Genomic DNA, 15,635 nt, shown 5'->3' with positions numbered 1-15,635 from the left:
TTATTCAGCTAGGTTCATAGCAACTTTATTCATAATAACCAGAAACTTGAAACAGCCTAGATGTCTCTCAGCTGAAGAATGGATAAAGAAAATGTGGTGCATCTACACAATGGAATACTATTTAGCAATGAAAAACAAAGACATTATGAATTTTGCAGGCAAATGGATGGATCTTGAGAATATCATCCTGAGTGAGGTAACCCAGTCCCAAAAGGACATGCACTTATGTATGTATTCACTTATAAGTGGATATTAGCCATAAAATGCAGGATGCCTATGCTACACTCCACAGACCCAAGGAGGCTGGACAGGAAGGAAGGCACAAGTGAGGATGTGTGAGCTTCACTTGGAACGGGGAATGGAATGGTCTTGGAAGGCAGATGGAGGGAGGGAACTGGGTGGGAGAGAGGATTCTGAGGGAAGGAGAGGAACTCAGGGTTGGGTGTGGGGAAGGGCAACAGGAATGGAGAGATGGCCATGAGAATGAATGGAAATCTGCAGCCGACAAGGGGTGAGCAGGGAACATCTCCAGGAAGAAACAGAGACCTGGGATGGCGAGGTGCCCAAGAATCAATCGGGATGGCCTTAGCTGAGACTCACAGCCGTGGGGATGTGGAACCTACAGAGGTCTCCTTCTGTGGACAGGCAAGAACCCCAGTGGAGCTGTAGGGACACCAACCCACCCACAAAACTTTTGACCCAAACCTTATCCTATTTACAAGAAATGCAGGGACAGGATGGAGCAGAGGCAGAGGGAATGATTAGCCAATAACCAGCCCAACTTGAGAGCCATCCCATAGGCAAGCACCAGTCCCTGACACTGTTAATGATATCTGATATGCTTGTAGACAGGAGTCTGGCTGTCCTCTGAGAGGCTCCACACAGCAGCTGGCTCAGACAGATGCAGACACCCACAGCCCGACAGTGGATGGAGCCTGGGGACTCTTATGGAAGGGACTGCAGCCCCTAAAAGAATAGGAACTCCACAGGAAGACCAACAGAGTCAACTAACCTGAACCCTTGGGGCTCTCAGAGACTGAACCACTAACCAAAGAGCATAGATCGCTGGACCTAGGCCTCCCCACACATATGTAGCAGACATGCAGCTTGGCCTTGGTTTAAGTCCCAAACACTGGATCCAGGTTATTGCAGAAGCTGTTGCCTGTATGTGGGATATGTTCTTGTAGCTGGGCTGGCTTTTCTGGCCTCACTGGGAGAGGAAGCTCCTAGCCTTGCAGAGACTTGAAGTGTCAGGGTTGGGGGATACCCAGGGTGGCCCTATGAACTCAGAGGAGAAGGGGAAGGGGCGATGGGGGAAGGGTTGTGGGAGGGGATGACCAGGAGGGGGCAGTGAGTGGGATGTAAAGTAAATAAGAAATTAATTAATTAATTAATTAAAAATAAATACAAAATAAAATGGTCAGAAGACAGGAAGAGGTGATCATCAAAGTCAGAAACTAATTTTAGTCATTAAAAAAAAAATGTCAGATTAAAGTACAAAGTCCCCAAGTGAAAATCAACTCGATTAAAACTCAATCAAGGGGACACTAAGAAGATGACGAGAGCCTGCTGAGAGAAAGGCAGTGAAACAAAGGAGCCAAGGACCTCAGAACAGGCACAACTAGAACCCAGGAAGAAACAAAAATAGTGAGAGAGCTGGCGTGTTAAGACAGACAGAAGCAAACAAAGGAAATAGACTGCGCACATGCGCTGGGAGGCAGCCACGCCCAGAACTGTCAGTCTCAGACTCATCCCATAACATGGGAATTGTCATTCCCAACCTGTGAGCTACTGGACTCACAGGAACAAACACCTCTGGGCTTCAAAGCCAACCAGAAATAGTCACGTGCCTCTCAGTCAAACTTGAAAATGACAGAGGAGTAGGTTTGCAGCAGAATTTTCTAGGAAAGTAGTGGGTAAAGTCACTCCCTGGAGCAGCATTTTCTTGAAACTTCAGAAAGTGTCAACTGAAGGTTGTTTTTAAAAATCCAGTCAGAGCTTCCAAACATGAAAAACATGTTGAAACAGACAGTAGCTGAAAGAGCCCGCAACCTGAAAGCTTTCAACAATTCACCAGAGGGTGACCAAGACATTGTTGGTCAAGACAATGGTCTGTCATTAAGTCCTTTGGTCTGTCCATCTGTTTGTATGTCTTTCTTACTATCTATCCATCTATCCATTTCTCTACCTGTATCTCTACCCACACAGTGGAAAGAGAACTGTCTTTTTTTTTTTAAGATAAATCTTTTATTTTTAAAGATTTGTTTATTTATTTGTTACATATACAGTATTCTGCCTGCATGCACACCTGCATGCCAGAAGAGGGCACCAGATCTCATTACAGCTGGCTGTGAGCCACCATGTGGTTGCTGGGAATTGAACTCAGGACCTCTGGAAGAACAGCCAGTGCTCCTAACCACTGAGCCATCTCTCCAGCCTGATAACTGATTTTTGAAAGTTGTCCTTTGACCTCCACACAAATGCCATAGTATACATGCCTACACTACTCCACACCCTCAATCCCCCCCCACAGTAATAGCAATGATATATTTTACAAAAAAAGAAATAGAATGTTCATGTGGCCCAAACTCATTCAACTTTGTCCCCTAACCATTGAAAGAATACCTTCTCAAACCTGTGTGGTAAACCTGATGTTAGCTCATCATTTCAGCTCAACACATTCCACAAGGTAAACACATGTTGGGGGATGGTTTTGTACACTGCGTGGTCAGACACTGATTTCTGTGCCCAGAGATCTGGTGGCAGTCCGGACGTTGACATTATTAACTATCTCCTGTCTCAATGCTGTGTAAAAATTATTTTCCATCACTTCTGAATAAAGAGCTGGTCAGCCAATAGCTGGGTAGGAGAGAAGGAGGCAGGATGTCCAATCCTGTGAGGGGGTTGTCCCAGGAGGAAAGAGGAGAGCGAATTCACCATGATGTCTCGGAGGACACTGATGGAGCAGGAGCAGTCTGAGCAAGACCAAGACGGCAGGTAAATGCCACATGGCTTGGATAGGCCAGGTCAGCATGGTCAGGTTAAAATAGCTCAGTATCTGCCCAGCTATAGTACAAGAAGCTCATTTCTAAATATACCAGGTCTCCGTGTCATTATTTCAGAGCAAGGGTGGGTGTTGAAAAGTCCCATAGAATTGCATAAAAATAATATGAAGGGTGTTCTCTGTTGGCATTGCAATAAAACTAGAATCCATAACAATAGTAAAAAAAAAAAAAAAAAAAAAAAAAAAAAACCACTAGCGGTGACTTCAACCAGGAAATCAGGAAATGAAAAATCTCTTTAAACCACTCAAATATAAATTAAGATATTCTAAATAAGATAATAATGAAAATGCTAGCCGGGTAGTCTAGGCAAATAGTCTGAGGAAGGTAGTTAATAATGACAGTTGTTTGAACTGGTATCTGGGTGGCTCATGGCAGCATCTATGTATGTCTCTTCACTACATGCACACGCACTGTAAAGATAACATGTAAATGTACGGTGAGATCTAGTTTATGAGGCCTCCCATAACAAACTGCCTCAGACTGATGGCCTCAAACAACAGAAATTTGCTTCTCTACAGTTCTAGAGTCTGGAACAGGTTCATTCTGAGGACTACACAATGTCCCAGCACAAACACGGGCAGTGGGGTGAATGCTGCCTACATACCAAGGCACTTGTACTACTTTGTTACTGCGTTTAGTTCTATGGGTCAGCCAGAGGGGTTTCCAGACTCAAAGGACGTAGACGTCAATGGACGCTACAAGAATGACTTTCAAATAGCAGTACTTCATAGCCCACCAGGTAGGACTATCCCCTACCATGAAAACCCTCTTTAAAAACACCTTCGAAGTAAGCTGGAGTTTAGAGAAGACAAAAGGCAAACTTCTGCTTAGCAGGGGCGGAGCTGAGCCCCAAACTCTGCATCCTCCCACCCTTCCACCCTTTCCCCCTTCCCCATCCTCCCGCCCCTCCCTCCTCCGCCCCCCACCGTCTGCACACTGGCCTTCCTCCTACTTAGCACCCCAGGACCAAAACTTAGTTTTCTCCAGACCCAACTGTCCACTAAAGCCACATAGTGGCTTGAGCCTCACTATGCCCTGCCGGGCTTACACTATTTACAACATCTAATAGGCCACTTATTATAAAAGCCTAATGATGCACAGTTTGCGAGAATAACGACCCTCTAGGAATACGAGTGGAGTCTAGAGCCAGCGACACTAAATTTATCTCAGGGATCCTGAAAGATTGTGAGCACAGAGAGAAATGCCAGGCTGCTTCTACCTCATTAAACCCCATTATCCAAGAAAAGACACTTCCAATAGAGGAAAGAGACAAGAGGCGGGTAATGTGGGCAGTTTTATTACCTCAGCTATTCTCTGCAGTGCTAACAAATGAGGGGTTCCTATAAGTCCTGTGCATGATTAGTTAGTATCTTTTAGAGGATGTGAAGCGGGAAGTGGGAGGAAAGGAGGGGGTGGAATTAGCAATAATTTTAGGGATTAAAAAGCTTGGGGCTGTAGAGATGGCTCAGTAATTAAGAGCCGACTGGTTGTTTTTGCTGAAAACCGGGCAAGGATACTGTTCCCAGCACCTGCAGGGATGCTTACTCTCTGCACTGACAGTTTCAGGTGATCTGGAGCCCTCTTCTGGCCTCCTTGGGTGTTGCATGCACATGGTACACATACATACAGGTAAGGAAATACTCATTTGCATTTCAAAACAAACTGAGGCACCTCTCTGTGTGTTTTCTCCATGGCCTTCATGGTTATGAATCTGGTTATGCCTCTGGACATGCACACAGGTTTACTACCATGATTCCAATAGCATCATCAGCCAATGTCTTTTCCCAGTTAATTTCTGAGAAAGTGAGCCGGTTGCTGTTTGGACCACAGTGGGGAACCATCAGCACGGAAGGGCAGAGCATTTGAATTCTTGCACAGCTTACAGAAGGGACATTCTGCTCTCGTGTGAGTCCTGGCAGGAGAAGCAAGGATAAAATTTGATTTTCTCCTTGGAAAAATATAATTGACTAGGTCAGCATGAAAAAATTCAACAGGTCTCATTCACTCTTGACCATAAGTGCATGATCAGTGGCATAGGATTTTCTGGGTTCCGGGCAGGAGGTCAGGGGTCAAAGCTTGCAGGAAAAGCAAGGGAGGGAAAATAGGTGATCCAGTCCTGTTTGATGAAGTAATGCTATGCAGTCCCTCTGAACTTGTGCTTTCCTTAAGATGGTTCTTTAAATACTTCTCCCTTCCTCTCTCTTTTCTCTCTCTTCTTTTCTCTCCTCTGTCTCCCTCTCTCTCTCTCTCTCTCTTTCTCTCTCTCTCTCTCTCTCTCTCTCTCTCTCTCTCTCTTTCTGTATGTGTGTGTGTGGGTGTGTGTTTTTGCATGCATGTGTGAGGCTGGAAATCCATATCAGGTGTCTTTCTTTAGTGTTCTTTACTTTTTTTTTTTTTTTTTTTTTTTTTTTTTAGACAGAGTCTCTCACTGAACCTAGAGGAACTCATTGATTGGCTTTCCCTGTGGGTCTGTCTTCAGGTTGGGGCAGGGGATCTCTTAACTAAGTTAATTGATAAGGGCAGACCTAGCCCAGTGTGGGTGGCACCATTCCCTAGGCAAGGAGTCCTGAACTATCTAAGAGTGAGGAAAGCAAACTGAGAACAAGGAAGTGGGCGACAGAGAGTGCATGCATGTATTTTGTGTTTGTGGCTAGCTGTGGATGTGATGTGACTAGCTGTTTGAAGTTCCTGCCTTGACTCCCCCATAATGATAACATGGAATAGTGAGCTAAAGTAAACCTTTCTTTCCCAAAGTTACATTTTGTCATATTTTGTCACAGCAACAGAATAGTAATTCGAGAGAAAATGAACAGCAGAAACAGAAGGGTGGGGAGGACAGGGCCACACTTGGCCTACATCCTCTGTAAGGCTGTTGGCACAATTCCTACTTACTTTTCTCTGTGTCCTCTAACTTCCACTTCTACCCAGGATGATGATGCATTTACATCTCTATTATTCTGTTTTATGAGGAATGGGCTTAACTACTGGAGTTCCCATTGCCTGGGCAGAGAGCTATGGAGGTGCTAGGAGGACAAGCTACCTGGGTGCCCAGTTCCCTTGTGTAAACAATTCTTTCTAGCCCAGGACAGCCATGAGCCAGTCTCCTCCACCACCACCACTGGGGACTTCCCTTCAATTCACTCTCTACCTGGCTTCTCCCCCACCCCCTGCTTCCCATGCCCTTATTGATCTTCACAGATAGAACTTTCTAGAGAATCATTTGTACATTTCTTGGAAATAGGTTTTAAGAATATGAGGTAATTTGGGGCTCAAGGGTCTGAACTAGACTTAGCAAGTCTGTTAAGATGTGTTGTTACATCAAAGCTGCACCTGAGATTTTCATATATCCTGTCTAGACCGCGGAATTATGATTCTGGGAAGTGGTATTTTCCTGCTTCTCATGAAATCTGAGAAGCTCAGCGGCACTCACAGATGAAATCCCATAGTCTTAATGTGATGTCATTCAAGCAGTTCAGAACTGTATTGGCATTCTTAAATTTTATCCTTTCATGAGAATTCACCATTGCAGTTTTAGAAATAATAGCAGTTCTGCAACATTGCTTTGCAGACAGAAGGTATAGGCTGTCTTTCTGAGACCATGCCTGTGGAGACAGAGGTCAACTTCAGGTGTTCACCAGGCACACCCACCATTTCTTGGTTTCACTTTTGTCTTTGTTGTCTTGAAACTGGCTTAGAACTTGTCAAAGAGGCTAAGCTTGCTGGCCAGTGATTGCCGGGGATCTTTCTGCCCCTACCTCCCCAGTGCTGGGAGTATAAGCCCTTTTCATGCGGGCTCGGGTCCTTGAGTTTACAAAGCAAGCACTTTACTAAGTTGAGCCTGCTCAGCTCATGCTTGCTTTCCTGCGGATGAATGAAGAGTGGCTGCTGAGTTTTCAGTGTCTCCACCCTCCATGTGATGATGACCGTCACCAACACAGTGGCCCCTGCTCAAAGCTTCCTTTCAGCCTGCTCTGTGACAAGTAGCGAGGACCTTCTAGAAGTTTCTTTGACTTCCAGCACACGTTATGCCTGGTCAGTAGGGGGCACTGGAGGGACACCGGAACCAGAGAAGGGATTACCCTTTTCAGATCTGCTTGCTCTCCTGGCACCCACTGTGTCCTGATAGAGTCACTGGCTTTCTATGGTAGTGCCTCTGTTCTGCTATGAGGGTTGAATGCTCCTTCCCAAACTCATGCTGAAATGTAGTGGCCACTGTGACAATCCCGGCAAGTGTTTAAGTTGGGGCACCCCACCCTTGTGTTAATACATTATACAGAGGTATTTTGGCCCTCTTGCTTCTCACGTGCATGCTCTCCTGATCTTCCCCCTTCCATGATAGTCACACCATGCCAGAGAGCCTTCTTCTCCACCTGCACAGGGGGATGGGCAGACAACAGCTCTTTACAAATGAGAAAAGTGCATTCCCAGATCTGAGATTGGGGAGAGAGTCGCTCCGTGTGCGTGGAGACAGGACAATGCTATCACAGAGCCAGCTCTCACCTCTTCCTCGGGCCTTCGATAGCCACAAAGCTGTATCTTTCCAGAATTCCCTTCTCTCCTCATTTTCTATTGCCACCCCTGTTGCACCCTACGGCCCACAATTCCCTCAATGACAGCGATGAGTGGACTCACCATCCACAATCAGTTTCAGCATGGACTCTTCTTGATGTGGGTCCCCTGACACCTGGACTTTGGTGGCTAATGCTGTGTACCTCCTCTCAGGGACGTCTGACGTCGAGAGACTCTGTAACCCAGAGCCAAGGGCTGCACTTCACGGTAGTCCTTAATAAGTTTCTCAGAGACAGAACAGGAAGACAAAGGGAAGATGAGAGGAAAGAAGACAGGACAAGGGGAGGATCAGGGGGAAAGAAGAAAGCATCTTTTCTTTCTCTTTGGCTCTCTCGCGGTATTTGGACTTTCAATTAAACCTCAAAGCCATTGCCACTTCTCCACCATGGCCACCACACAGTACGAAAGATAGCAAGCAACCTGAGTGTAGTGAGCTCCTGCCACAAGCTGGGCTCCATTGGAGCATCCTCTGAGCATTGTATCAGTAGTCACCAGGGTTACCCAAGGCAGTGACTCTGCTCCTGTTTCTGTCTAAGAAACCAGAAGCCAAGAGATGCCAAAGGACCTGCCTAGGTGAAATCAGTATTAGGATTTCTGGGTTGGTGTTTTCAAACACAAGCTAAGCATAAATCCTTATATATTAAGCAGTTGCTTCTCTAAAGACATTTGTGGGTTGTTTTTTTTTTTTTATGTCCAGAGGAGCAGACACTATAACAATATGAATCCTGAAGAGAAATATCTAAAGTTCTGATCAATGAAAGACATCTGTAGCTTTACCTAAGAGGGGTGGAATCCATTAGTATAACATCTGCAACTGACCACAAGGACAGAGTCCAGTCCCTCAGCTCCCACCTGAAAATCCAGTGTGCATCTGCAGCCCAGGGGACTTACCTGCTCAGGGGACAGAGCTAGCAGGAGCCCTAGAGCTTGCTGGCTTAAGAGCCGGGACTAAATTGGTAAGCTTTAAGCTCGGTGAGGAGCCCTGTTTAACACACTTCCTTGACTCTTGTCTGAGTCGGGCATAAACCCATTCCTTCTTTCTTCCACACACTCACGCATCTGTGGGAAGAGAATGTGTCTGAAATCTAACGTCACCACTTGGGGAGGCATGAGAGGCTTTGCCTGATGGCTCATCTTCATTTGTCAGCCTGACTGGATTTAAAGTCACCATAGAAACACTCATCTGGTCCTATCTATGAAAGAGTTTTCATAAAGATCTCACTGAGGAAAAAGCCATATCCTGAATGTGGACAGCACCATCTCAGAGGAGACTGAGGTGGAACTGAGCATAGAGAACTGAGTGGAACACAAGTGTCCATCTCTCTCCACCTCCTAACTACAGATGCAGCGCGACCAGCCACCTCGAGCTCCTGTGGCCATGCCTTCTCCACCAGGGTGGACTGCACCTAGAAACCTGAGCCCTAATAAACATTTCCTCCTTACGTTTCTTTGTCCAGCATTTTGTCGCTGTTGCAACAAAGGTTGCTAACACTGATCTGGATGGGCAACAAGAGAAGAGAAGCCACCAGTACCATAACTCCCACAGGTTTTTTTTTTCCCATTAAATTGAAATAAAATTGAATCCTATTAGAAGGCATCAGGTGACTATAATAGGGAAATGTTGAAAGAACGTGTAAAATGAAGGGTAGAATCAAGAGAACTTCTGTCTGGATCATCATGTATGTCTTCCACTAACCACACCTCCCATATTCGAAGCAAGGATAAACACCAGGTGGAAAGGTCTCCATCAAGAAATCTCAACTAAATTTGGAACCGCAGTGGAGCGAGCTCCCCCAGAACTGTTTTCAAAATTAAGTGGTCTGTGCAAGGTTCACTTCCAGCTCTCAGAATGCTACTTGACATGCATTTCTCCAGCTGGTCTCTGTAATACCTCCCTGCTCTGACAAGCATGTGATGTTAGAAGGAAGCAACATGCCAGGGGAGGTGGGCTACCTTTAGACTCATCAAACCAGCAGCCCTGGGACTTGATGAAGTGAAGATGGTCCGATCTCCATGCAAAGGAGAGTGTGAATACATCTCACCCCCAAACCATGACTGGTGTCTCTTGAGAGAATAGATGAGAATTTGTAGCTTTGACTCTGGCCTTGTGTGATCTTTGCTTTGTTTCTATACGTGTGATATTTCAGACCAGTCAACTCTCTAGACTGGTTCATTCTCAGTGGATGGTCGTCTGCTAGTGAGAGATAACTTCCTTTGCTGTGACCATAGGCAAGACATGGCAAGAAGAATCTGCTTCCACCCTGGCCTTAGCCATGACTGCATAGAAACAAACCGTAGTTTGCAAAACAACTACCAGGCTCCACCCTCTCCATACACACGCTCTCTGAATTATTGCTCTGTGGCTTCTCTCCTTTAGGAGAGACTGTTTGTGTGAAGGATCCTAGCATGAGCCATCTCCTATCCACATCTTTGGCCCCTTATTTGAACCCAAACTGACATACTGAAGGATGGCAGACCATAAGAGTCAGACACTTGTCCTTGTGATGAAGTAAGTAGTTAAAAGGCAAGCCAGCATGAGAAAGCCCATCTCATCTTGTTCTGGGCTTGATGGAGTCCAGGCAGGACCAGAACCACCCAGTTATGCCTGACCTACATTTCTCACACATCCTGAAACCATGAGTTATGTAAATTATTATTTTTTTAGAGACACTAACATAGGTGGGTAGTAGGGGGCACAATAGCTAACTGGTATACCATTTCCAGTTCAATTCTGTTATAGAAAGGAGTCTCTCTCTCTCTCTCTCTCTCTCTCTCTCTCTCTCTCTCTCTCTCTCTCTCTCTCTCTGAGACTTACAAGAGACCAGGCAGTGTGCCAGATGAGTAATCAGAGGCTCAAGTTCTCTGGCTTTGGAGCTAAAATTGGATCCTCTAAAGAGAAAGGTCAGAACTCTCTAAAAACTAGGCCATGTCTAGACACAAAGCATGAGGCATAAGTGCAGCGGCTAAACTGATCCCAGTGAGCATGCCAGAGGGAGCACGGGGATCACAGGTGACAGACAGATATGGGGAGATGATGAGAGAACTCAGCAGCTCCCTCCAGTGCAGGCCTGTGCACATGAGGACAGACTCAGTGCAGGCCTGTGCACATGAGGACAGACTCAGTGCAGGGCCTGCTTGACAGGACCTGGCACACAGAGGGGAGAGTAACGTTTGTGGATAGACTATATGATCTGAGTCATGATCGCTCATGATGCCTTTTTTTTTTTTTTTTTTTTTTTTTTTTTTGCTGGTGAATGGCCTTGCTTCCTAGGGAGGAGATTTCTAGAAGCTTTAAAAAAAAAATCAGCAAACATAATACATTTTATAAGTATTTTTAAAAATACCACTTTGTAAAGTGCAGGTGCAAATAGATACATATATAGTTGTTAATATTTAAAAGTGTGAATAATATTTTAAAGCATATTAAAATCTGCAATCCTTGGGGCTAGAAGATGGCTCAGTGGTTTAAGTAGTAGCTGTACAGACATAAGTGCTTCTATTTGGATCCCACACAAAGCCTGAAACCATCCATGACACTCATCTGGAATCTCTACACTCCTACCTCAGGAGACAAGAGGCTCCCTGGAAGCTGGTGGGCCAGCTACCCTGCCATACACAGTAGTGAGGAACAAAATCAAAGGCAAAGATTAGCACCTGAACGTTGTCCTCTGGACTCCACACATCCATCATACCTTGCATGTTCCTGCATTCATACAAACACAGACACGCACGCCTATATACATATGCACACATGCACGCACACATACACACACACACCATATATACAAATTGAAAACTATATTTGCTAAAACAAATATATATATATTTAAATACATTTAAATAAAGTATATTAAAATACAATATCTATTACAGTTTTGTATATGCTATTAAAATGAAAAACTATCCGCAAGTATGTTATCAATAGCACATTATATGTTCCTATAGGCTTTTTATGTCTTTGTAGTGCATACTACTTTATTTATATAAAATATACACCTGAATTATATTTATATTTTATATACTGTATTCTCTTTAAGTCATCATTTTTGATCATTTGACAAAAATAATTTATTTGCCATAAATACCCCCAAGATATAGATATTCTTTGAAATTTGTTTTTCTTCATAAAATACTAAATGAGCCCTGAAGGATTACATATTCCACCCAGAACTTGCTGTAAACAACCTATAGTTCACTTTTTAAGGGGACAAGCTGTCCTTAAATATTGCTACTATCAGGTACTGGAGAGACGGCCTAGCAGCTCAGAGCACTTGCTGCTGTTGCAGAAGACCAGGTTCCATTCTCAACAGCCACATTGGTGGCCATCAAACATTAGTAATTCTAGCTCCATCAGAAACTAACGCCACCTCGCTACTATTTGACAATACTGGGGAATTATCGATTTTGATCCTCAAATGATGTTGGAGTGTGTTTTAAAGATGCTTTTAGAGATACATACTGAATGTTCAGAATAAATTAATTCATATCATTCAATGTACAGATAAAGCAGATTGGTGAGAGGGGAAGGTCTTGATGCTGAGTGGCTGAGTGGCAGGCATGTGTGGGGTGACCATGCTAGCTTTCCTCTGGTTCATTGTATTAGAGTATTTGCAGATTTGATATTGGAAATGAACAGATGAGCAAAGAGAGGGGGAGAAAGAAGGAAAGGAAGGAGGGAAACCCAGAGACAGAGAAAGACAGGAAGGAAATGGAGAAGGCAGGCAGTGTCAACTCAGGAAGGGCAGCCTCCAGTGCAAGTTCTCTCCAAGTGCAAGTTCAAGTGATGAACATGGGGGCAGAGAAGACGCCTCAGCAAGAGCGAGCACCACTCCTTCATGGAACCCACACTGGGTGGCTTACGACAACCTGTGACTCCAGTTCCAGAGAATCCAACACTCTAGTCTCCACAGGCACCCAAGCTCATAGTCTCAGACATCACACACGCACATACACACACACACACACACACACACACACACACACACACACACACACGCGTGCGCGCACACACACACACATCATTAAAGATAACAAAAATAAATCTAAAAAAGATGAATTCCCATTTTAATTTCAATACCAGATGAGTTCTAGGGTGTATTGAGATAGAAGAAATTATACTTGAAGAAGGGGTAAGAGGGAAGGAATGAAGAGAAAGAGGAGGAAAAATAGGAGGGAGGGAGAGAAAGAGGAGAAAAGCCATCAGCCTCTTACGATAGATCACTCCCAACCTTCCAGATAATTCTTTGCTTGTTGTTTCTTCCTGACAGGAATGTTGGAGACCCTTGAGCCCTGAGGCCTCTGGAGTACTCAGAGAATTAGTTAAACAGCATCCTGTAATGCGTATAAAGACATAGACACCATGGCTTGGGGACAGAAAAGCAGGTAGATTCAGGGGTGGTTGAACACCCGTCCTGGGGGTGCAGTGGAGAATAGTTGTTAGCAGCTGTCTGGAGTCTGCTCCTATTGGAAGACTGAAGGGTCCTGCCACCACGGTGTGACTTGTTTTTAAATCAGTGTCAATGTATATGAGGTGCCTGTCAAATGGACAGGGATATGAGATCCACAGGACCATGAAGAAGAACTTCCAAAAGGAAGCCATGCCTGAAGATCAATGGGTTAGACCTACTGCACCATGGAGAGGCTGGAATGCTGAAGGTCCCAAGGCCAACGAACCATCTCTGGCTCCTTCTAACCCTCCAGAATAACCGTTCCTTGCCCACCTCTGTGTCTGAACCTACATCCTGTGGCTAATATATCAAAACCCCCTTGCCTGAACTTAGCAGACCACTAGCCTCTGCCGCCTGAAAGATAGAGATGTCATTAAAACAACCTCTGGGGCCTGTAGAAATGCTCCTCCCTTCTTGCTGAACCACCTCGTTGATATACCCACTGCCGCAGTTTAAACTCTCCTTGATTTATGACTTTCTTTGTTCTGTAAAGCCATAGAACTTCACGAAGCTGCTTCCTCAACAGAACGTGAAGTTTGGGGGGTCACCTAATTCTGTGCTCCTGGGTCACCGTCATTCAAAATGGCTCCACAATCATGATCTTATTCCTTTAAAGATGAGAGCTGTACAAAATGTGTCAGCAAGACTGCATCAGAATGCCTTCGAGGGCAGAAGAACGACCTACAGAGCTACCGGCATGCTACAGCCAGTCAGAATTGAACTGAAAAGAACTGAAGACCTAAGGAAGCAGGGAAACAGGTTCTGTCGTGCCAGTGTTATTACAAAGACAGAAGCTGGAGAGCAGTGTGGTTGGATAAGAGGGAATATTCACTGAGCAGAACTCCACTTTGTTCGGCTTCTTCCCTGGGACTCCTGTGTCCTCTTTTTCTCCGTGGAAGGGGAAGTCTGTAAGTGACGTCCAAGGGAAGTAAAGGACAACCAGCAAGAGGCCTTCCTGCCTCTGCTGCTTTCTCTGTACCAAGACTCCTCCGGCGGCATTCTTCTCAAAGCTGCGGGTTCATAAGGCCGATCCCTTAGTGGAGACTGACGTGTGGGTGGAGACTGATGTGTGGGTGGAGACTGACGTGTGGGTGGAGACTGATGTGTGGATGGAGACTGACGAGTGGGTGGAGACTGACGTGTGGGTGGAGACTGACGAGTGGGTGGAGACTGACGTGTGGATGGAGACTGACGTGTGGATGGAGACTGATGTGTGGGTGGAGACTGATGTGTGGGTGGAGACTGATGTGTGGGTGGAGACTGACGTGTGGATGGAGACTGACGAGTGGGTGGAGACTGATCTGTGGGTGGAGACTGACGTGTGGGTGGAGACTGACGTGTGGGTGGAGACTGACGTGTGGATGGAGACTGACGTGTGGGTGGAGACTGATGTGTGGGTAGAGACTGATGTGTGGGTGGAGACTGATCAGTGAGTGAGAGAATCACACACAGCTGGGCCTCTTCGGAGCCTGAGAGAATCAGAGATCAGAATCAAGCTGAGGTTGTAGTGCAGGGTGGATCCTGATCAAAGAGGAAGCCTGGCCCTGGGCTTCCAGAAGCCTAAGCGTACTGGCTGGTTGCTGTGATTGCCCACAGAGCCTGGAGAGCCATTAACTTCAGATAGGAATGAGGAACCAGTGAATAAGGTTCAAGTGTGAAAACGTAGCCCATTAGCTTCTGAGGGGAGGTGTGATTGAGAGCAAAATGTTCGTGTCTGCTCTGAATTAAGAATTGGTGGATAGGAAATGGTGCTTCCATAGAAGACAGATTTTCACATCTTATGCTCATTTTTCCTCGTAAAAGCATTTCTCTGCTGTCCACATTGAAACAGAACAGAGAAAATGGAATTCAGGCTTACAGGATGGAATTCAGGCTTACAGGATTGCGTTTTCCAAAGTAGCATCCTGATGGGTCTTGGTGGGCACTAAGCAGCACCTGGAATGGAGGGTCTTCTGTTTGGTTGCAGCTCCACCCTAATTAGCTCTGGAACATTCTCTGTGCCCTCTTTTGCTTTTCTTTTTATATTCCACAACTCAGCAGTGAACAAAGCTTGGAGTTCCTCTTGACGTTGTGTTTGATGAATGAATAAATGCACTTAAGCTGGTAACATCTCTTGCTTCTCAACATAGTAATAAGGGGAAAAAATAGTAAAGCATTTCGACTAGGAAGCTGCTTCATCTATCAGAATATTGATATACCAAGTTCCTGGATTTGCATTAAGATAAATGCATAGTACTCTTACTTGAAATACTTACAGAAAAGCAATTAACTTATGGGTGCTGCGATGCCCCGGAGATGCTATTCACGTCAATCCTTTCTGGAAGATGAGCACTTCATTTTAATTCCGTGGAGAGCTGAAACCCCGAGGACAGCTTTATAAATTGATCTCCCTTTAAGCTTTTTAGATCCTTGCTTCCCCAAGTAGGGACCCAGGGATTAGCAGCAGCAGCATTGGTGACACCTGGGACCATACTAGAATTGCAGCTCAGACCCCATCCAACAACTGAGTCTGGGTCTGCATTTGACCAAGAGCCGTGGGTGATTCTTGTACAAC

This window comes from Mastomys coucha, unplaced genomic scaffold (assembly GCF_008632895.1).
Source record: "Mastomys coucha isolate ucsf_1 unplaced genomic scaffold, UCSF_Mcou_1 pScaffold23, whole genome shotgun sequence".
In the NCBI taxonomy this organism is placed as follows: Eukaryota; Metazoa; Chordata; class Mammalia; order Rodentia; family Muridae; genus Mastomys; species Mastomys coucha.
This window is presented reverse-complemented; position numbering follows the sequence as displayed.